At 37.8% G+C, this 22,996-nt stretch overlaps 1 protein-coding gene across 15 annotated transcripts in view; it reads right to left on the reverse strand.

Moving 5' to 3' along the window:
- Positions 1-22,996, reverse strand: part of LOC106643102 (CUGBP Elav-like family member 1) — a 218,151-nt gene that overhangs the window by 92,745 nt on the left and 102,410 nt on the right. The window lies entirely within an intron of this gene.

A 22,996-nucleotide genomic window follows, 5' to 3' on the forward strand; every position in this document is an offset into this window, starting at 1 on the left:
AGAAGAGCAATAATATGTACGTATGTACATATATGTGTTATAAAAGTATACTTATTTTACGTAAATATATAGAAATGGTATTAATTACGTATACATAAAAAATGTTGCATCTTAAAAAAAAATATTACTATGTTTTTAATTGTAAAATCCTTTTTTTACGTAAGCTTACTCGCGCCACCTGAACAAACACAAGCACAGTGCATTTAATATACTTAGATTTTATTACATTTTTACATGATTATTCGGCCACGCTGATTGTAGAGAAAATAGAAAATATTTGTAAGTTAGACTTAAAATTAAAATCGCATTTAAATTGCATCTAACTTGCATTTAAATCGCATTTAAATTGCATTTACATATAACCCATATCAGGCTTAAATCACACTTGAATCGCAACTAAATATATCATAAATTGAGGTATTGAGAACATGCCTAAAAATAAAAAAGTAGACTTCATGCAAAGCATTGAAAATAATTTAAGTTTATAACAATAGAAAAATAAATCTTTTTCTTTAATAATGTAACTACAGATCAGTAGGAAAACAAATTTTTTTTTTATTCTAACTGTCGAAAAAATAGAAAACATTTGTAAGTTGGAATTAAAATTTAAATCCTATTTGAATTGTATTTAAATCGCATGTAAATCGCATTTAAATCGCATTTAAATTGCATTTAAATCGCATTTAAATCGCAGTTACATCGCTTTTCAATTGCAGTTAAATCGCATTCAAGTATTACCCATATCAGGCTTATATGTCACTTAAATCGTAACTGAATATATCATCAATCAGGGTATTGAGAACATGCCTAAAAATAAAAAAATAGACTTTCTGCAAAGCATTAAAAATAATTGAAGTTCAATTGTAGTTTATAATAATAAAAAAATAAGTTTTTATCCCTTTAAAATATAACCACAAATCAGTTAAAAAAAATTTTCATTTTCATTGTAGAGAAAATAGAAAATATTTGCAAGTGAGAATTAAAATTGAAATCGCATTTAAATTGCAGTTACATCGCATTTAAATCGCAGATAAATCGCACTCAAGTATTACCCATATCAGGCTTCAATGACACTAAAATCGCTACTAAGTATATCATAAATCGGGGTAGTGAGAACATGCCTAAAAATAAAAAAATTGACTTTCTGCAATGCATTAAAAATAATTGAAGTTTAATTATAGTTTATAATGATAGAAACATAAATTTTTATCCCTTTAAAATATAACTACAGATCATTTGGAAAACAAGTTTTTTTTAATTCTAATTGTCGAGAAAATAGAAAATGTTTTTAAGTTAGACTTAAAATTTAAATCACATTTAAATTGCGTTTAAATCACATTTAAATCGCATTTAAATCGCAGTTAAATCGCATTTAAATTGCATTACAATTACATTTACACATTACCCATATCAGGCTTAAATTACACTTTAATCGCAACAAAATATATCTTATATCGGGGTGTTGAAAACACCCCTAAAAATAAAAAATAGATTCCTGCAAAGCTTTAAAAATAATTGAAAATAAAGATTTTTTTTATGATTTCATTATTGTTTACATGTTGTAAGTAAAATTTTACATTTAAGTTACATTGAAATCATACTTAAATTTTAAATTGGCGTATTGAGAAAATTCCTGAAAAAAAAAATTTCTTATAAAGCATTAAAAGTAATTAAAAATAACTGTTTTTCATAATTTTATTATTATTTATACGTTGCCAGTACAGTTGTACATTTACTTCAGATTTGAATCGCATTTTGGTCCTACTAAAATTGAAATTGAATCGATATTAAATTAGGGTTCATAGAACATTTCTGGAAATAAATAAATGTTATTTTGCAAAAAATTAAGAGTAATTCAAAATGAAAAATTTTCATCCTTATGTCATAACCATCCACATGTTTTCAGTATTATTTTACATTTAAATCGCATTTAAATCATACTTTAATCTGAACTTAAATCTTAATTGAAAAAATCGTGCGTCGGGGTTGAGAGAGTATTGAAAAAAAAAAGATTTTCTGCAATAACTAAAACAATTTAAAGTAGATTATGGTTTTCCTTATTTCATTACCATCCACTTATTGTATCTACAATTTTACATTAAAATCATACATCTGTTATTTCTATACATTCAAATATGGTATTTAAAAGATATATCCAAGTCTAATTTTGACTGTAACAGAAATTGAATAAATTTTTATAGTTTAAGATGCTACAAGTACGTAAACGGGCGTTTTGGATGATTAAAAAATTCCGAGGAATAGTCTCGTAGCTTCTTATTCGCTTGTAAGACATTTAGAGTTCATCACTATATATAAATAAGTACATAAGTATATTATTCACTTATAGAACAACTTACTTTGCTTGTGACAAAAAATTTTTATTGTTTCAAGATTTAAAGCGCACGTAAATCGCATTTTGTGATTGTTAACATTGCTGAAACTGTGTAATTTCTTATAATTTCAATTTTTTAACGCCGTCGAGTAACTATTACGCATAATTATTAATTCATCAAATGTGATTAAAAATTATTACGATTTAAAACGATTTAACTACGATTTAAATCGTTTTAAATCACGTCGACAGCCCCTCGCTATAGAGCGGAAGGCACGGAGGAGGATGAGGAGAAAGGGAAGGAGAAGAAACGATCGAACGAAAAACCATTATTCTCCAGCGTCGTGGAAGGAAAGCGACTCCGAGAGAGAGAAATGGCACCACTGTTAGATGATGGTAGTGCAAGAGGGAGGAAAGCTAGGAAGAGGTCTACTGTAGTGCACAAGGGGAAGGAAGAGAGCTAGCTCCCTTCGGCACGAGCGACAGCATTGTATATATAATAAGTAGTAAAGGAAGCTGTGCGCCAGACCCGGCCGGCACAAAACAGTATACCGCTGTGTATAGACCCAGGTAGAAGAGAAAAGTGGAAGGGATTGCCGAGGGAGGGAAAAGAGGGTCACGTGCGTGGGGCTGCTCCCTATACTGCATCCTCTACCGTGCTGTACAAAAAGTCCCGTGTATATATTATATATACATATAATACGATATATATATGTATATATAATACGACCCAGTGGTATCCACAGCAGTGGTGCAGGCGACGAAGCACCGGTAATGGTACCGGATGAGTCGTACATCTCTCGAGCATGATATTTACGAGGGCGCGCGCCTCCACCTGACTGTACCTTCTACCTTGCCCCACCTCATCAGTCTCCTCTTGAGTGCGCGACGTCTTCGGGATGTTATATTTTGATCTCGAATGATTTGAACGGCGCATGAAAAAAAAAAAATAAAATAACAATAATAAATAAATAAACAAACAAACAGAGATGACACAATAGAAAACTTGATTTTTAGTTAATTCACGTACATGACGTTTCTAGTAGATTCCGAGGAGCTGCGCACTTCAAGTGTTTTCGAGACTTCTGAAGTCTTTGAAAGACTCAAAATGACTTCCAAGAGCGCGCAGTTCCTCGGTAGATTCTAATAATTGCATCATCATTTGTAAATCATTAGTAAATTTATTTGATGTATGATTTATTAAGGAACATACTTTTCCTTTTTTCAACATGATCATGTTATTCAATTATGACACCCCAAGCATTTATTTTCTTGTTATACTTTGAGTATGATATACTGTTTATGTTTGATGTGAGTTTTGAAATCCAAACATCCACAAGCAGGTTTCATTAAAATTCACAATTTGCAATGGCTGTAACTCTTGCCATCGAAAAGAAAAAAAGGGAAAACGTTCGCTCCTAGCCCCGTAGTACAAATTACTTTCAGACAAATTGAGACCTAATGTATTTCTGATATATAAAGTCAGTGGATCGTCGTTATTTGTTTTACACGCATAACTTTGGGAGGAGTGGGATGAAAGGGGAAACAAGATGATAATCGCACACAACTGTACAGGCAAGCTCGAACCAACTCCCTTCATTATTTTTCGTACAAAGTGCGTGCGCCGCTGGTGGCCTTTTTATTTCTCAAGAAGGAGTAAGTAAGCCGGCTAAAGAATTGTCAAGGGTTCCAGGCTATTGTCACCAATCGACAGGATGGGGGACTATAGAGATGCTGCGGGTGGCTCAGGGATCCCGTTTGATAAAAATCGTAATGCAATACGCGTGCCGTATACGTTTCCAGGCAGTGTGCCGAGATCGTGCTGAGAACTCGCGCACACTTGTGCGCAGCCGGCCTCTGATTGGCCGAGCGACTGCGCGTCGTTTGAACGTCCAAAACTCAAAGACACAGCGCTCAAAGACCGAACACATGAAACCCAAATGCCTAATCCCCAACGACCCAGTGCGCTTACTTGGCCGCACTTTTATTTTTTTTATTAATAAAAACAATCTCAAGCGGCTAATCCCCAACGACCCAGTGCGCTTACTTGGCCGCACTATCATTTTATTTATTAATAAGAACAATCTCAAGTGGCTAATCCCCAACGACACAGTGCGCTTACTTAACCGCACTTTTTTTTATTTATTGGTAAGGAAAATCTCAAGCGGCTAATCCCCAACGACCCAGTGCGCTTACTTGGCCGCACTTTTTTTTATTTATTGGTAAGGAAAATCTCAAGCGGCTAATCCCCAACGACCCAGTGCGCTTACTTGGCCGCACTTTTATTTTATTTATTAATAAGAACAATCTCAAGCGGCTAATCCCCAACAACCCAGTGCGCTTACTTGGCCGCACTTTTTTTTATCTATTGGTAAGGAAAATCTCAAGCGGCTGATCCCCAACGACCCAGTGCGCTTACTTGGCCGCACTTTTATTTTATTTATTAATAAGAACAATCTCAAGCGGCTAATCCCCAACGACCCAGTGCGCTTACTTGGCCGCACTTTTATTTTTTTTATTAATAAGAACAATCTCATGCGGCTAATCCCCAACGACCCAGTGCGCTTACTTGGCCGCACTATCATTTTATTAATTAATAAGAACAATCTCAAGTGGCTAATCCCCAACGACACAGTGCGCTTACTTAACCGCACTTTTTTTTATTTATTGGTAAGGAAAATCTCAAGCGGCTAATCCCCAACGACCCAGTGCGCTTACTTGGCCGCACTATCATTTTATTTATTAATAAGAAAAATCTCATGCGGCTAATCCCCAACGACCCAGTGCGCTTACTTGGCCGCACTTTTTTTTATCTATTGGTAAGGAAAATCTCAAGCGGCTAATCCCCAACGACCCAGTGCGCTTACTTGGCCGCACTTTTATTTTATTTATTAATAAGAACAATCTCAAGCGGCTAATCCCCAACGACCCAGTGCGCTTACTTGGCCGCACTTTTTTTTATCTATTGGTAAGGAAAATCTCAAGCGGCTAATCCTTAACGACCCAGTGCGCTTACTTGGCCGCACTTTTATTTTATTTATTAATAAAAACAATCTCAAGCGGCTAATCCCCAACGACCCAGTGCGCTTACTTGGCCGCACTTTTATTTTTTTTATTAATAAGAACAATCTTATGCGGCTAATCCCCAACGACCCAGTGCGCTTACTTGGCCGCACTATCATTTTATTAATTAATAAGAAAAATCTCAAGCGGCTAATCCCCAACGACCCAGTGCGCTTACTTGGCCGCACTATCATTTTATTTATTAATAAGAAAAATCTCATGCTGCTAATCCCCAACGACCCAGTGCGCTTACTTGGCCGCCCTTTTATTTGATTTATTACTAAGAAAAATCTCAAGCGGCTAATCCCCAACGACCCAGTGTGCTTACTTGGCCGCCCTTTTATTTGATTTATTAATAAGAAAAATCTCATGCGGCTAATCCCCAACGACCCAGTGCGCTTACTTGGCCGCACTTTTATTTTATTTATTAATAAGAACAATCTCAAGTGGCTAATCCCCAACGACCCAGTGCGCTTACTTGGCCGCACTTTTTTTTATTTATTGGTAAGGAAAATCTCAAGCGGCTAATCCCCAACGACCCAGTCCGCTTACTTGGCCGCACTTTTATTTTATTTATTAATAAGAACAATCTCATGCGGCTAATCCCCAACGACCCAGTGCGCTTACTTGGCCGCACTTTTTTTTATTTATTGGTAAGGAAAATCTCAAGCGGCTAATCCCCAACAACCCAGTGCGCTTACTTGGCCGCACTTTTTTTTATTTATTGGTAAGGAAAATCTCAAGCGGCTAATCCCCAACGACCCAGTGCGCTTACTTGGCCGCACTTTTATTTTATTTATTAATAAGAACAATCTCAAGCGGCTAATCCCCAACAACCCAGTGCGCTTACTTGGCCGCACTTTTTTTTATCTATTGGTAAGGAAAATCTCAAGCGGCTGATCCCCAACGACCCAGTGCGCTTACTTGGCCGCACTTTTTTTTATTTATTGGTAAGGAAAATCTCAAGCGGCTAATCCCCAACGACCCAGTGCGCTTACTTGGCCGCACTTTTATTTTATTTATTAATAAGAACAATCTCAAGCGGCTAATCCCCAACAACCCAGTGCGCTTACTTGGCCGCACTTTTTTTTATCTATTGGTAAGGAAAATCTCAAGCGGCTGATCCCCAACGACCCAGTGCGCTTACTTGGCCGCACTTTTATTTTATTTATTAATAAGAACAATCTCAAGCGGCTAATCCCCAACGACCCAGTGCGCTTACTTGGCCGCACTTTTATTTTTTTTATTAATAAGAACAATCTCATGCGGCTAATCCCCAACGACCCAGTGCGCTTACTTGGCCGCACTATCATTTTATTAATTAATAAGAACAATCTCAAGTGGCTAATCCCCAACGACACAGTGCGCTTACTTAACCGCACTTTTTTTTATTTATTGGTAAGGAAAATCTCAAGCGGCTAATCCCCAACGACCCAGTGCGCTTACTTGGCCGCACTATCATTTTATTTATTAATAAGAAAAATCTCATGCGGCTAATCCCCAACGACCCAGTGCGCTTACTTGGCCGCACTTTTTTTTATCTATTGGTAAGGAAAATCTCAAGCGGCTAATCCCCAACGACCCAGTGCGCTTACTTGGCCGCACTTTTATTTTATTTATTAATAAGAACAATCTCAAGCGGCTAATCCCCAACGACCCAGTGCGCTTACTTGGCCGCACTTTTTTTTATCTATTGGTAAGGAAAATCTCAAGCGGCTAATCCTTAACGACCCAGTGCGCTTACTTGGCCGCACTTTTATTTTATTTATTAATAAAAACAATCTCAAGCGGCTAATCCCCAACGACCCAGTGCGCTTACTTGGCCGCACTTTTATTTTTTTTATTAATAAGAACAATCTTATGCGGCTAATCCCCAACGACCCAGTGCGCTTACTTGGCCGCACTATCATTTTATTAATTAATAAGAAAAATCTCAAGCGGCTAATCCCCAACGACCCAGTGCGCTTACTTGGCCGCACTATCATTTTATTTATTAATAAGAAAAATCTCATGCTGCTAATCCCCAACGACCCAGTGCGCTTACTTGGCCGCCCTTTTATTTGATTTATTACTAAGAAAAATCTCAAGCGGCTAATCCCCAACGACCCAGTGTGCTTACTTGGCCGCCCTTTTATTTGATTTATTAATAAGAAAAATCTCATGCGGCTAATCCCCAACGACCCAGTGCGCTTACTTGGCCGCACTTTTATTTTATTTATTAATAAGAACAATCTCAAGTGGCTAATCCCCAACGACCCAGTGCGCTTACTTGGCCGCACTTTTTTTTATTTATTGGTAAGGAAAATCTCAAGCGGCTAATCCCCAACGACCCAGTGCGCTTACTTGGCCGCACTTTTATTTTATTTATTAATAAGAACAATCTCATGCGGCTAATCCCCAACGACCCAGTGCGCTTACTTGGCCGCACTTTTTTTTATTTATTGGTAAGGAAAATCTCAAGCGGCTAATCCCCAACAACCCAGTGCGCTTACTTGGCCGCACTTTTTTTTATTTATTGGTAAGGAAAATCTCAAGCGGCTAATCCCCAACGACCCAGTGCGCTTACTTGGCCGCACTTTTATTTTATTTATTAATAAGAACAATCTCAAGCGGCTAATCCCCAACAACCCAGTGCGCTTACTTGGCCGCACTTTTTTTTATCTATTGGTAAGGAAAATCTCAAGCGGCTGATCCCCAACGACCCAGTGCGCTTACTTGGCCGCACTTTTATTTTATTTATTAATAAGAACAATCTCAAGCGGCTAATCCCCAACGACCCAGTGCGCTTACTTGGCCGCACTTTTATTTATCTATTGGTAAGGAAAATCTCAAGCGGCTAATCCCCAACGACCCAGTGCGCTTACTTGGCCGCACTTTTATTTTATTAATTAATAAGAACAATCTCAAGCGGCTAATGCCCAACAACCCAGTGCGCTTACTTGGCCGCACTTTTTTTTATCTATTGGTAAGGAAAATCTCAAGCGGCTAATCCCCAACGACCCAGTGCGCTTACTTGGCCGCACTTTTATTTTATTTATTAATAAGAACAATCTCAAGCGGCTAATGCCCAACAACCCAGTGCGCTTACTTGGCCGCACTTTTTTTTATCTATTGGTAAGGAAAATCTCAAGCGGCTAATCCCCAACGACCCAGTGCGCTTACTTGGCCGCACTTTTATATTATTTATTAATAAGAACAATCTCATGCGGCTAATTCCTAACGACCCAGTGCGCTTACTTGGCCGCACTATCATTTTATTTATTAATAAGAAAAATCTCAAGTGGCTAATCCCCAACGACTCAGTGCGCTTACTTGGCCGCCCTTTTATTTGATTTATTAATAAGAAAAATCTCATGCGGCTAATCCCTAACGACCCAGTGCGCTTACTTGGCCGCACTTTTATATTATTTATTAATAAGAACAATCTCATGCTGCTAATTCCTAACGACCCAGTGCGCTTACTTGGCCGCACTATCATTTTATTTATTAATAAGAAAAATCTCAAGCGGCTAATCCCCAACGACCCAGTGCGCTTACTTGGCCGCACTTTTATTTTATTTATTAATAAGAACAATCTCAAGCGGCTAATCCCTAACGACCCAGTGCGCTTACTTGGCCGCACTTTTTTTTATTTACTGGTAAGGAAATTCTCAAGCGGCTAATCCCCAACGACCCAGTGCGCTTACTTGGCCGCACTTTTATTTTTTTTTATTAATAAAAACAATCTCAAGTGGCTAATTCCCAACGACCCAGTGCGCTTACTTGGCCGCACTTTTATTTACTTACTTAGCCTAAGTAAGTTGAAGCGCTCGCTTGTGTGCGCTTTCATTTATTTGCGAAGTATGTTACATTTCGAGAGCGTATTATACTGTCAAGTAATCCGAAGTGCTTCCTTGGCCACAGTATTAGTTATTTATTAAGTATTGATCGTTTCAGGTGCTTATCCCAAGAAATTTGAATTCCTCGATTGTGTGCGCCTTTATTTGTTTAATGAATGCACTCGGTATTAATATTATAATGAATAAAACTATTATAAACTAGTTACACAACTACAGTTGAGCGATGTATTGGTTTAGCTGGACACGATGTTTTTTGTGTACCCGAAATGTTGGAATACAAGAATCGCAGCAGAATTTTCTTTTGTTTTTGAGTATTCCACGAAGAAACACAAAAAAATATTCATGTTTGTCATTTCTAACCTTTAGATTATTAAATTCTTATGTAATTTTTCAATATTTTATAAGCTTGCCCATTGATTTAATGAGCTGTGAGTATTATTGTACTTATTATTTTCATAATTTTTATAGTATGCAGCGTTTCAGTTACTTACTAAACGCAATAATTTTTAAAAATTTTTAAAGATCTCTATTTTTAAAATTTCTACTTTCAAAATCATCCTTTATACTTTGAGTTATTGTATTTCGCGCCGAAACAAACGAATTCGCGATGCACGTGCAGAAGCATGCTCACGCTCGTGTCAACTGTCAACACACGTCAAAGCGTCGCAAACAGCTATCTATATATCTCTCTTTGGCCTGGATGTCTTCGTAAAGCAACTGCTTCTTCCAAATTCATGCGGATTTATAAGGTATTTTATTAATTTTTGTGTAAAAGTGTGTCAAAAACATACACATACGTGCGTGGTGTGAGTAGAAGTTGTACTGTGTTGCGTAAATAATTGTAGCAACATCTGTAGATTCTGCTTTTACGTGAATTTTTGTAACCTTTGTATTTAAGTTGTGACAGTCTTTGCACTCAACTTTACTTGTTTGTTGTTGTTAGCAGAAAGTCTATCATCATGAATATCTTGATGATTCTATTTTTTTCTTTTTTCACATTAGCTCTTGTTATCGCGATTTTTTTTAGTTCTTTTGTTTCTAACCTTGATGACATTACTAACAACAACAAGCGACCGAAGAAAAGCGCAACTGAAACACCGAAAAAAAGACGGTCGGCTATTTTGTTCCAGGAAGACTGGTTACGCGATCCGATATTAAAAGATTGGCTTGTAAAGCACGCGACCGATAAGCAAAAGGCTTACTGTAAAGCTTGTCAAAAAGATTTAAAGTTTTTTAGCAAAAGTAACTTGATTGCTCATAGCACAACTTTTACCCACGTCAATAATTTAAACGCCGCGATCGATTCAGGTACCATCGTAACAGTTGTTAATGAAGGACTATCTTTTCAAGATAGAATTCATGCCTTGGAAATGCGCGAATCGATGTTTATTGCGCAAAACCCCGTCAGTGTTCGAATAGTAAACAATTTAATTCCTTTCATTAAAAATCTTGTCGAGGATTTTCAAGCCGTGAAAAATATTCGTATGAAAGAAGATAAATGTGCAAAAGTCATTAATAACGTTTTGTATAATAATGAGTTTGAAAATTTAACAAGTATTTTAAATAATTCTTATTACTCGGTTCTTATTGATGAAAGCACCGACATTAGTAATAAAAAATTGCTTTGTGTTTGTGTACAATATTTTTCACCGCAAAAAAATTCGGTTGTCCAACAACTTTTGCAATTAATTGAAATCGACGCTCAGAAAGGTAGTGCACAAGAGTTGTTTCACGTGTTTAAAAAATTCCTTGACGATAATTCAATAAACATTAAAAATATAGTTGCTCTTTCGTGCGATAACGCTAGTGTAATGGTCGGCAAACATAACAGTTTTCAAAAATATCTTCGGGATTATGTTCCTAATTTAATTGTCCGGAATTGTATATGTCACTCGGCCGCGATCGTGGCAAAAAATTGTTGTAGTATGCTTCCTAAAGAAATAGGAGAACTTGCTCGCTCAGTGTACTCTTATTTATCCTCTAGTCCAAAACGCACCGCGAAATTGTCGGAAAATTTAGAATACTTGAATTTGCCTGATAACAAAGCGCTCAAATTTTCGGGAACGCGATGGCTCGAAGCTTTTAAATGTTATGATCGTCTTCTTTCTACGTGGCCAGCTTTAATTGCTTTTTTTTCGATAGAAGTTTTTGAAAAAACATGCCTGTCGCGTGAAAAAAATGGGCCTGAATCGAACGCGGAAAAAATTTTAAATTTACTGCAAAATAATACTGTGAAAGCCTACGTAAGTTTTTTACATTTCAACCTAAATTTCTTTAACTCTTTTAATGCAGACTTTCAATCGAAGGCTTATAAAACACACCAGATTAATGAATCCATCAAAAGATTATTAATGCAACTTGCAACAAATTTCATAAATGTAAACGTAATAGAAGATATCTTTTTACCAAATTTTGATGTAATGGAAAATCTGATGTCCTTAGAAAAAATCTATACAGGACCCTTATGCTCGGAAATAGAAGAAAAATTAACAAAAGAGGAAGTCGAAAATCTACGGAGTAATTGCAAAAATTTTTACATTCGCGGTTTTCATTAGATCAAAAAGCGTTTTCTTCAAAACGACGATATTTTCAAACATTTAGATTTTCTTAATCCACAAGTAGTGTTAAATGAAACGGAACGACAACGTTATCCAAATTTAAATATTATTTTAAAGTATTTTCCATTTTTAGATGCCGAAACTGTTGCTAATGAGTGGCAAGATATTCATACAAAGTTTAACGAGCAGGAAAAAAATTTATTAATAATTTTTGATACGGAAACTTTTTGGAGTAAAATCATAAACTTAAAGAATCAGGCAAACGAATGTCATTATCCCGCGTTAACATCTTTAGTTAAATTAATTTTCGCTATACCTCACTCAAACGCGGAACCTAACCGAACTTTTTCTGCTGTAAATGAAATTAAGGATGACAAAAGTAATCAAACTAGTATCCCTTTAATAAATGCGCGATGCTTTTTAAAATCGTACGGAAAGGCGTATAATATTCATTGCGAAAACTTAGTATTAACGAAAAACCATTTTAATAAATTCAACAGTGCTAATATGTACTCCAAGTAAATTTTCGAATAACTTAGCTATATATTTTGTTTCAATAAATTCTCATTTGATACTAGAAACAGTATTCTTGCAGTAAGTTTAAGTGGTTTAGGGCTTAGAGATCTTTTTAATTAGGAAATTATTGCTAGATCTTGAACATTACTGACTAAGGATAAGAGTATTAATACCAAATTAAAGTAACATTACCAAAGAATTAGAAATAAGATGGATAAGTCAAAAAAAGGTCTCTTGGCGAAAGAAGTCCACAGTTTAAACTAATGTGTGAGTAAACTGAATTTAATTTTTTTTCAAACTAAAAATATGACATGTTATAACTTCTAAAAAAATGTCAAAACATTATTATTCTTTAGACACTTTGGCAAAAAACACAATAGTTTCAATAAAAATTCCAACGCGCCATAGACAGTACCTCTTCGGTAATGTGGAAACCTGTCTAATAAAGAAGAAAATTAAAAAAGTAGCAACCAAAAAGAAACATAAGCAAACATAAGAACAGTTCTAAAATTATGTTATAATTATATAAGGCTTTTTATATTTAGTTATGATAATTGTTTAGTTCATTATATAAAAAAGTGTATTTACTTAATAAATAAAAGCGCACACAATCGAGAAATTCAAATTTTTTAGGATAAGCCCCTGAAACGATCAATAATTAATAAATAACTAATACTGTGGCAAGGGAAGCACTTCGAATTACTTAACAGTAGAATACGCTCTCGAAATGTAACATACTTCGCAAATAAATGAAAGCGCACACAAGCGAGCGCTTCAACTTACTTAGGCTAAGTAAGTAAATAAAAGTGCGGCCAAGTAAGCACACTGGGTCGTTGGGGATTAGCCGCATGGGATTTTTCTTATTAATAAATAAATGATAGTGCGGCCAAGTAAGCGCACTGGGTCGGTGGGGATTAGCCGCATGAGATTGTTCTTATTAATAAATAATTAAAAAAGTGCGGCCAAGTAAGCACACTGGGTCGTTGGGAATTAGCCACTTGAGATTGTTTTTATTAATAAAAAAAATAAAAGTGCGGCCAAGTAAGCGCACTGGGTCGTTGGGGATTAGCCGCTTGAGATTTTCCTTACCAGTAAATAAAAAAAAAGTGCGGCCAAGTAAGCGCACTGGGTCGTTGGGGATTAGCCACATGAGATTGTTCTTATTAATAAATAACATAAAAATGCGGCCACGTAAGCGCACTGGGTCGTTGGGGATTAGCCGCATGAGATTTTTCTTATTAATTAATAAAATGATAGTGCGGCCAAATAAGCGCACTGGGTCGTTGGGGATTAGCCGCTTGAGATTTTCCTTACCAATAAATAAATAAAAGTGCGGCCAAGTAAGCGCACTGTGTCGTTGGGGATTAGACGCTTGAGATTGTTCTTATTAATAAATAAAATGATAGTGCGGCCAAGTAAGCGCACTGGGTCGTTGGGGAGTAGCCGCTTGAGATTTTCCTTACCAATAAATAAAAAAAAGTGCGGCCAAGTAAGCGCACTGGGTCGTTAGGGATTAGCCGCTTGAGATTGTTCTTATTAATAAATAAAATGATTATGCGGCTAAGTAAGCGCACTGGGTCGTTGGGGATTAGCCGCTTGAGATTGTTCTTATTAATAAATAATATAAAATTGCGGCCAAGCAAGCGCACTATGTCGTTGGGAATTAGCCGCTTGAGATTGTTCTTATTAATAAATAAAATGATAGTGCGGCGAAGTAAGCGCAATGGGTCGTTGGGGATTAGCCGCTTGAAATTGTTCTTATTAATAAATAAAATGATAGTGCGGCCAAGTAAGCGCACTGGGTCGTTGGGGATTAGCCGCTTGAGATTTTTCTTAGTAATAAATAAAATAAAAGTGCGGCCAAGTAAGCGCACTGGGTCGATGGGGATTAGCCGCTTGAGATTGTTCTTATTAATAAATAAAATGATAGTGCGGCCAAGTAAGCGCAATGGGTCGTTGGGGATTAGCCGCTTGAGATTTTTCTTAGTAATAAATAAAATGAAAGTGCGGCCAAGTAAGCGCACTGGGTCGTTCGGGATTAGCCGCTTGAGATTTTCCTTACCAATAAATAAAAAAAAGTGCGGCCAAGTAAGCGCACTGTGTCGTTGGGTATTAGACGCTTGAGATTGTTCTTATTAATAAATAAAATGATAGTGCGGCCAAGTAAGCGCAATGGGTCGTTGGGGATTAGCCGCTTGAGATTTTTCTTAGTAATAAATAAAATAAAAGTGCAGCCAAGTAAGCGCACTGTGTCGTTGGGAATTAGACGCTTGAGATTGTTCTTATTAATAAATAAAATGAAAGTGCGGCCAAGTAAGCGCACTGGGTCGTTCGGGATTAGCCGCTTGAGATTTTCCTTACCAATAAATAAAAAAAAGTGCGGCCAAGTAAGCGCACTGTGTCGTTGGGGATTAGCCACTTGAGATTGTTGTTATTAATAAAAGAAATAAAAGTGCGGCCAAGTGAGCGCACTGGGTCGTTGGGAATTAGCCGCTTGAGATTGTTTTTATTAATAAAAGAAATAAAAGTGCGGCCAAGTAAGCGCACTGGGTCGTTGGGGATTAGGCATTTGGGTTTCATGTGTTCGGGCTTTGAGCACTGTGTCTTTAAGTTTTGGAAGTTCAAACGACGCGCAGTCGCTAGGCCAATCAGAGGCCGGCTGCGCACAAGTGTGCGCGAGTTCTCAGCACGATCTCGGCACACTGTTTTTATGGGATCTTTCTGCAGCGAGTAAGGAACAGCACACACAACCCGGGGCGCTTACTGGCTGCTTTGTTTTCTAATATAATCAATAAAATAACACAAGCGCCAATCCCCGAACAACCTGGGGCGCTTACTGGCTGCTTTGTTTATTATTTAAAAAAATAATTAACGCAAGTACCAATCACTACACAACCCGGAACGCTCACTGGTTGCTTTGTGAATTATTATAATGAATAAAATAACAGAAGAGCCAATCTCCACAAAACCCGGAGCGCTTACTGGCCGCCTTGTTTATTATTTAAAAAATTATTTACGCAAGTATCAATCACCACACAACCCGGAGCGCTTACTGGCCACTTTGTTTTTTAATTAAAAAAAATAATTAACGCAAGTACCAATCACCACACAACCTGGAACGCTTACTTGTTGCTTTGTCAATTATTATAATAAATAAAATAACAGAAGCGCCAATCTCCACACAACCCGGAGCGCTTACTGGCCACTTTGTTTTTCAATTAAAAAAAAAAATTAACGCAAGTACCAATCACCACACAACCTGGAACGCTTACTTGTTGCTTTGTCAATTATTATAATAAATAAAATAACAGAAGCGCCAATCTCCACACAACCCGGAGCGCTTACTGGCCACTTTGTTTATTATTTAAAAAATTATTAACGCAAGTATCAATCACCACACAACCCGGAGCGCTTACTGGCCGCTTTGTTTATTATTTGAAAAAATAATTAATGCAAGTACCAATCACCACACAACCCGGAGCGCTAACTAGTTGCTTTGTTAATTAATAAAATAAATAAAATAACACAAGCACCAATCCCCACACAACCCGAGGCGCTAACTGGCCGCTTTGTTTTTTAATATAATAAATAAAATAACAGAAGCGCCAATCCCCACACAACCCGGGGCGCTTGCTGGTCTCTTCATTTATTTAGAATAAATTAAATAACACAAGCGCCAATCCTTACTCAACCTGGGGTGCTTACTGGTTACTTTGTCAATTATTATAATAAATAAAATAACAGAAACGCCACTCCCTACACAACCCGGGGCGCTTACTGGCTGCTTTGTTTTTTAATATAATAAATAAAATAACAGAAGCGCTAATCCCCACACAACCCGGGGCGCTTCCTGGTCTCTTTATTTATTTAGAATAAATTGAATAACACAAGCGCCAATCCCCACTCAACCCGGGGCGCCTTCTGGTTAATTTGTCAATTATTATAATAAATAAAATAACAGAAGCGCCAATCCCCACACAACCCGGAGCGCTTACTGGCAGCTTTGTTAATTAATATAATAGATAAAATAACAGAAGCGCCAATCCCCACACAACCCGCAGCGCTTACTGGCCGCTTTGTTTTTTAATATATTTAATAAAATAACAGAAGCGCCAATCCCCACACAACCCGGAGAGCTTACTGGCTGCTTTGTTCATTATTTGAAAAAATAATTAACGCAAGTACCAATCCCCACACAACCCGCGGCGCTTACTGGTCTCTTTATTTATTTAGAATAAATTGAATAACACAAGCGCCAATCCCCACTCAACCCGGGGCGCTTACTGGCCGCTTTGTTTTTTAATATAATAAATAAAATAACACAAGCGCCAATCCCCTCACAACCCGGGGCGCTTACTGGCCGCTTTGTTTTTTAATATAATAAATAAAATAACACAAGCGCCAATCCCCACACAACCCGGAGAGCTTACTGGCTGCTTTGTTCATTATTTGAAAAAATAATTAACGCAAGTACCAATCCCCACACAACCCGGGGCGCTTACTGGCTGCTTTGTTTATTATTTAAAACAATAATTAACGCAAGTACCAATCACCACACAACCCGCGGCGCTTACTGGTCTCTTTATTTATTTAGAATAAATTGAATAACACAAGCGCCAATCCCCACTCAACCCGGGGCGCTTACTGGCCGCTTTGTTTTTTAATATAATAAATAAAATAACACAAGCGCCAATCCCCTTACAACCCGGGGCGCTTACTGGCCGCTTTGTTTTTTAATATAATAAATAAAATAACACAAGCGCCAATCTCCACACATTCTGGGGCGCTTATTGGCCAGTTTGTTTATTATTTAAAAAAATAGATAACGCAAGTACCAATCCCCACACAACCCGGGGCGCTTTCTGGCCGCTTTGTTAATTATTTAAAAAAATAATCAACGCAAGTACCAACCACCACACAACCCGGAGCGCTTACTGGTTGCTTTGTTCATTAATATAATAAATAAAATGACACAAGCGCCAATCCCCGCACAACCCAAGGCGCTTACTGGTCTCTTTAATTATTTAGAATAAATTAAATAACACAAGCGACAATCCCCACTCAACCCGGGGCGCTTACTGGCCGCTTTGTTTATTAATATATAAATAAAATAACAGAAGCGCCAATCCCCACACAACCCAGGGCGCTTGCTGGTCGCTTTGTTAATTAATTTAATAAATAAAATAACAGAAGCGCAAATCCCTGAACAACCCGGGGCACTTACTGGCTGCTTTGTTTATTATTTAAAAAAATAATTAACGCAAGTACCAATCACCACACAACCCGGAGCGCTTACTGGCCGCTTTGTTTTTTAATATGAAAAATAAAATAACAGAAGCGCCAATCTCCACACAACCTGGAGCGCTTACTGGCCACTTTGTTTTTTAATTAAAAAAAATAATTAACGCAAGTACCAATCACCACACAACCCGGAGCGCTTACTGGCCGCTTTGTTTTTTAATATAAAAAATAAAATAACACAAGCGCCAATCCCCACACAACCCGGGGCGCTTACTGGCTGCTTTGTTTTCTAATATAATCAATAAAATAACACAAGCGCCAATCCCCGAACAACCTGGGGCGCTTACTGGCTGCTTTGTTTATTATTTAAAAAAATAATTAACGCAAGTACCAATCACTACACAACCCGGAACGCTCACTGGTTGCTTTGTGAATTATTATAATGAATAAAATAACAGAAGAGCCAATCTCCACAAAACCCGGAGCGCTTACTGGCCGCCTTGTTTATTATTTAAAAAAATAATTAACGCAAGTCCTAATCTCCACACAACCCGGGGCGCTTACTGGCTGCTTTGTTTTCTAATATAATCAATAAAATAACACAAGCGCCAATCCCCACACTACCCGGAGCACTTACTGGTTGCTTTGTCAATTATTATAATAAATAAAATAACAGAAGCGCCAATCTTCACAGAACCCAGAGCGCTTACTGGCCACTTTGTTTATTATTTAAAAAATTATTAACGCAAGTATCAATCACCACACAACCCGGAGTGCTTACTGGCCACTTTGTTTTTTAATTAAAAAAAATAATTAACGCAAGTACCAATCACCACACAACCTAGAACGCTTACTTGTTGCTTTGTCAATTATTATAATAAATAAAATAACAGAAGCGCCAATCTCCACACAACCCGGGTCGCTTACTGGCCGCTTTGTTTTTTAATATAAAAAATAAAATAACACAAGCGCCAATCCCCACACAACCCGGGGCGCTTACTGGCTGCTTTGTTTTCTAATATAATCAATAAAATAACACAAGCGCCAATCCCCGAACAACCTGGGGCGCTTACTGGCCACTTTGTTTATTATTTAAAAAATTATTAACGCAAGTATCAATCACCACACAACCGGGAGCGCTTACTGGCCGCTTTGTTTATTATTTGAGGAAATAATTAACGCAAGTACCAATCACCACACAACCCGGAGCGCTAACTGGTTGCTTTGTTAATTAATAAAATAAATAAAATAACACAAGCACCAATCCCCACACAACCCGAGGCGCTAACTGGCCGCTTTGTTTTTTAATATAATAAATAAAATAACAGAAGCGCCAATCCCCACACAACCCGGGGCGCTTGCTGGTCTCTTCATTTATTTAGAATAAATTAAATAACACAAGCGCCAATCCTTACTCAACCTGGGGTGCTTACTGGTTACTTTGTCAATTATTATAATAAATAAAATAACAGAAGCGCCAATCCCCACACAACCCGCGGCGCTTACTGGCCGCTTTGTTTTTTAATATAATAAATAAAATAACACAAGCGCCAATCCCCTTACAACCCGGGGCGCTTACTGGCCGCTTTGTTTTTTAATATAATAAATAAAATAACACAAGCGCCAATCTCCACACAACCTGGGGCGCTTATTGGCCACTTTGTTTATTATTTAAAAAAATAATTAACGCAAGTACCAATCCCCACACAACCTGGGGCGCTTATTGGCCACTTTGTTTATTATTTGAAAAAATGATTAACGCAAGTACCAATCCCCACACAACCCGGGGCGCTTACTGGCTGCTTTGTTCATTATTTAAAAAAATAATTAACTCAAGTACCAATCACCACACAACCCGGGGCGTCTACTGGTCTCTTTATTTATTTAGAATAAATTAAATAACACAAGCGCCAATCCCCACTCAACCCGGGGCGCTTACTGGCCGCTTTGTTTTTTAATATAATATATAAAATAACACAAGCGCCAATCCCCTTACAACCCGGGGCGCTTACTGGCCGCTTCGTTTTTTAATATAATAAATAAAATAACACAAGCGCTAATCTCCACACAACCTGGGGCGCTTATTGGCCACTTTGTTTATTATTTAAAAAAATAATTAACGCAAGTACCAATCCCCACACAACCCGGGGCGCTTACTGGCTGCTTTGTTTTCTAATATAATCAATAAAATAACACAAGCGCCAATCCCCACACTACCCAGAGCACTTACTGGTTGCTTTGTCAATTATTATAATAAATAAAATAACAGAAGCGCCAATCCCCACACAACCCGGGGCGCTTGCTGGTCTCTTCATTTATTCAGAATGCATTAAATAACACAAGCGCCAATCCCCACTCAACCTGGGGTGCTTACTGGTTACTTTGTCAATTATTATAATAAATAAAATAACAGAAACGCCAATCCCTACACAACCCGGGGCGCTTACTGGCTGCTTTGTTTTTTAATATAATAAATAAAATAACAGAAGCGCTAATCCCCACACAACCCGGGGCGCTTACTGGTCTCTTTATTTATTTAGAATAAATTGAATAACACAAGCGCCAATCCCCACTCAACCCGGGGCGCTTACTGGTTAATTTGTCAATTATTATAATAAATAAAATAACAGAAGCGCCAATCCCCACACAACCCGGAGCGCTTACTGGCCACTTTGTTAATTAATATAATAAATAAAATAACAGAAGCGCCAATCCCCACACAACCCGCGGCGCTTACTGGCCGCTTTGTTTTTTAATATAATAAATAAAATAACAGAAGCGCCAATCCCCACACAACCCGGGGCGCTTACTGGCTGCTTTGTTCATTATTTGAAAAAATAATTAACGCAAGTACCAATCCCCACACAACCCGGGGCGCTTACTGGCTGCTTTGTTCATTATTTAAATAAATAATTAACGCAAGTACCAATCACCACACAACCCGGGGCGCTTACTGGTCTCTTTATTTATTTAGAATGAATTGAATAACACAAGCGCCAATTCCCACACAACCCAGGGCGCTTACTGGCCGCTTTGTTAATTTATATAATAAATAAAATAACAGATGCGCCAATCCCCACACAACCTGGGGCGCTTACTGGCCACTTTGTTTTTTAATATAGTAAATAAAATAACAGAAGCGCCAATCCCCACACAACCCGGGGCGCTTACTGGTCTCTATTTTTCCAGAATGAATTAAATAACACAAGCTCCTATCCCCACTCAACCCGGGGCACTTACTGGTTGCTCTGTCAATTATTATAATAAATAAAATAACAGAAGCGCCAATCCCCACACAACTTGGGGCGCTTACTGGCCGCTTTGTTAATTAATATAATAAATAAAATAACAGAACCGCAAATCCCCACACAACCCGGGGCGCTTACTGGCCACTTTGTTTATTAATACAATATATAAAATAACAGAAGCGCCAATCCCAACACTACCCGGGGCGCTTACTGGTTGCATTATTTGTTTGAAGAAAGCATCAAATGATAAAAAAAGTCAAGCGCAACTAGAAAATGCTCTTTATAGTTTGGTGATGGGCATTCGTGTTATTCCTTTATAAATTTTATTAATTTTCAAAATCATCATCTAGCGCTCTGGAATCTTATTCTTTATTTCATTTATTCAATTAATAAACAAAGCGGCCAGTAAGCGCCCTGGGTTGTGTGGGGATTGGCGCTTTTGTTATTTTAGTTATTATATTATAAAACAAAGCAGCCAGTAAGCTCCCCAGGTTGTGTGGGGATTGGCGCTTCTGTTATTTTATTTATTATATTAAAAAACAAAGCGGCCAGTAAGCGCCCCGGGTTGTGTGGGGATTGGCGCTTGTGTTATTTTATTTATTATATTAAAAACAAAGCGGCCAGTAATCGCCCTGGGTTGTGTGGGGATTGGCGCTTCTGTTATTTTATTTATTATATTATAAAACAAAGCGGCCAGTAAGCGCTCCGGGTTGTGTGGTGATTGGTACTTGCGTTAATTATTTTTCTAAATAATAATCAAAAAGGCAAGTAAGCGCCCCGGGTTTAATGGGGATCGGCGCTTGTGTTATTTTATTTATAATATTTAAAAACAAAGCGGCCAGTAAGCACCCCGGGTTGTGTGGGGATTGGCGTTTGTGTTATTTTATTTATTATATTAAAAAACAAAGTGGCAAGTAAGCGCCCTGGGTTGTTTGGGGATTGGCGCTTCTGTTATTTTATTTATTATATTAAAAAACAAAGCGGCCAGTAAGCGCCCCGGGTTGTGTGGGGATTGGCGCTTCTGTTATTTTATTTATTATATTTAAAAACAAAGCAGCTAGTAAGCGCCCCGGGTTGTGTGGGGATTGGCGCTTGTGTTATCGCAAGGGGATTGGCGATTGTGTTATCGAACACAGGCGCCAATCCCCACACAACCCGGGGCGCTTACTGGCCACTTTGTTAATTAATATAATAAATAAAATAACAGAAGCGCCAATCCCCACACAACCCGGGGCGCTTACTGGCCGCTTTAATTTTTAATATAATAAATAAAATAACAGAAGCGCTAATCCCCACACAACCTGGGGCGCTTACTGGCTGCTTTGTTTATTATTTAAAAAAATAATTAACGCAAGTACCAATCACCACACAACCCGGAGCGCTTACTGGCCGCTTTGTTTATTATTTAAAAAAATAATTAACGCAAGTACTCATCACCACACAACCCGGAGCGCTTACTGGCCGCTTTGTTTATTATTTAAATAAATAATTAACGCAAGTACTGATTACCACACAACCCGGAACGCTCACTGGTTGCTTTGTCAATTATTATAATAAATAAAATAACAGAAGAGCCAATCTCCACACAACCCGGAGCGCTTACTGGCTGCTTTGTTTTTTAATATAATAAATAAAATAACAGATGCGCCAATCCCCACACAACCTGGGGCGCTTACTGGTCTCTTTATTTATTTAGAATAAATTAAATAATACAAGCGCCAATCCCCACTCAACCCGGGGCGCTTAACCGTTGCTTTGTCAATTATTATAATAAATAAAATAACAGAAGCGCGAATCCCCACACAACCCGGGGCGCTTGCTGGTTGCTTTGTTAATTAATATAATAAATAAAATAACAGAAGCGCCAATCCCCACACTACCCGGGGAGCTTACTGGTCTCTTTATTTATTTAGAATAAATTAAATAACATAAGCGCCAATCCCCACTCAACCCGGGGCGCTTACTGGTTGCTTTGTCAATTATTATAATAAATAAAATAACAGAAGCGCCAATCCCCACACAACCTGGGGCGCTTACTGGTCTCTTTATTTATTTAGAATAAATTAAATAATACAAGCGCCAATCCCCACTCAACCCGGGGCGCTTAACCGTTGCTTTGTCAATTATTATAATAAATAAAATAACAGAAGCGCGAATCCCCACACAACCCGGGGCGCTTGCTGGTTGCTTTGTTAATTA

The sequence above is a fragment of the Copidosoma floridanum genome, unplaced genomic scaffold (genome assembly GCF_036245765.1).
Source record: "Copidosoma floridanum isolate Cflo_tuat_1 unplaced genomic scaffold, Cflo_Japanese_pri ptg000001l, whole genome shotgun sequence".
NCBI lineage: Eukaryota > Metazoa > Arthropoda > Insecta > Hymenoptera > Encyrtidae > Copidosoma > Copidosoma floridanum.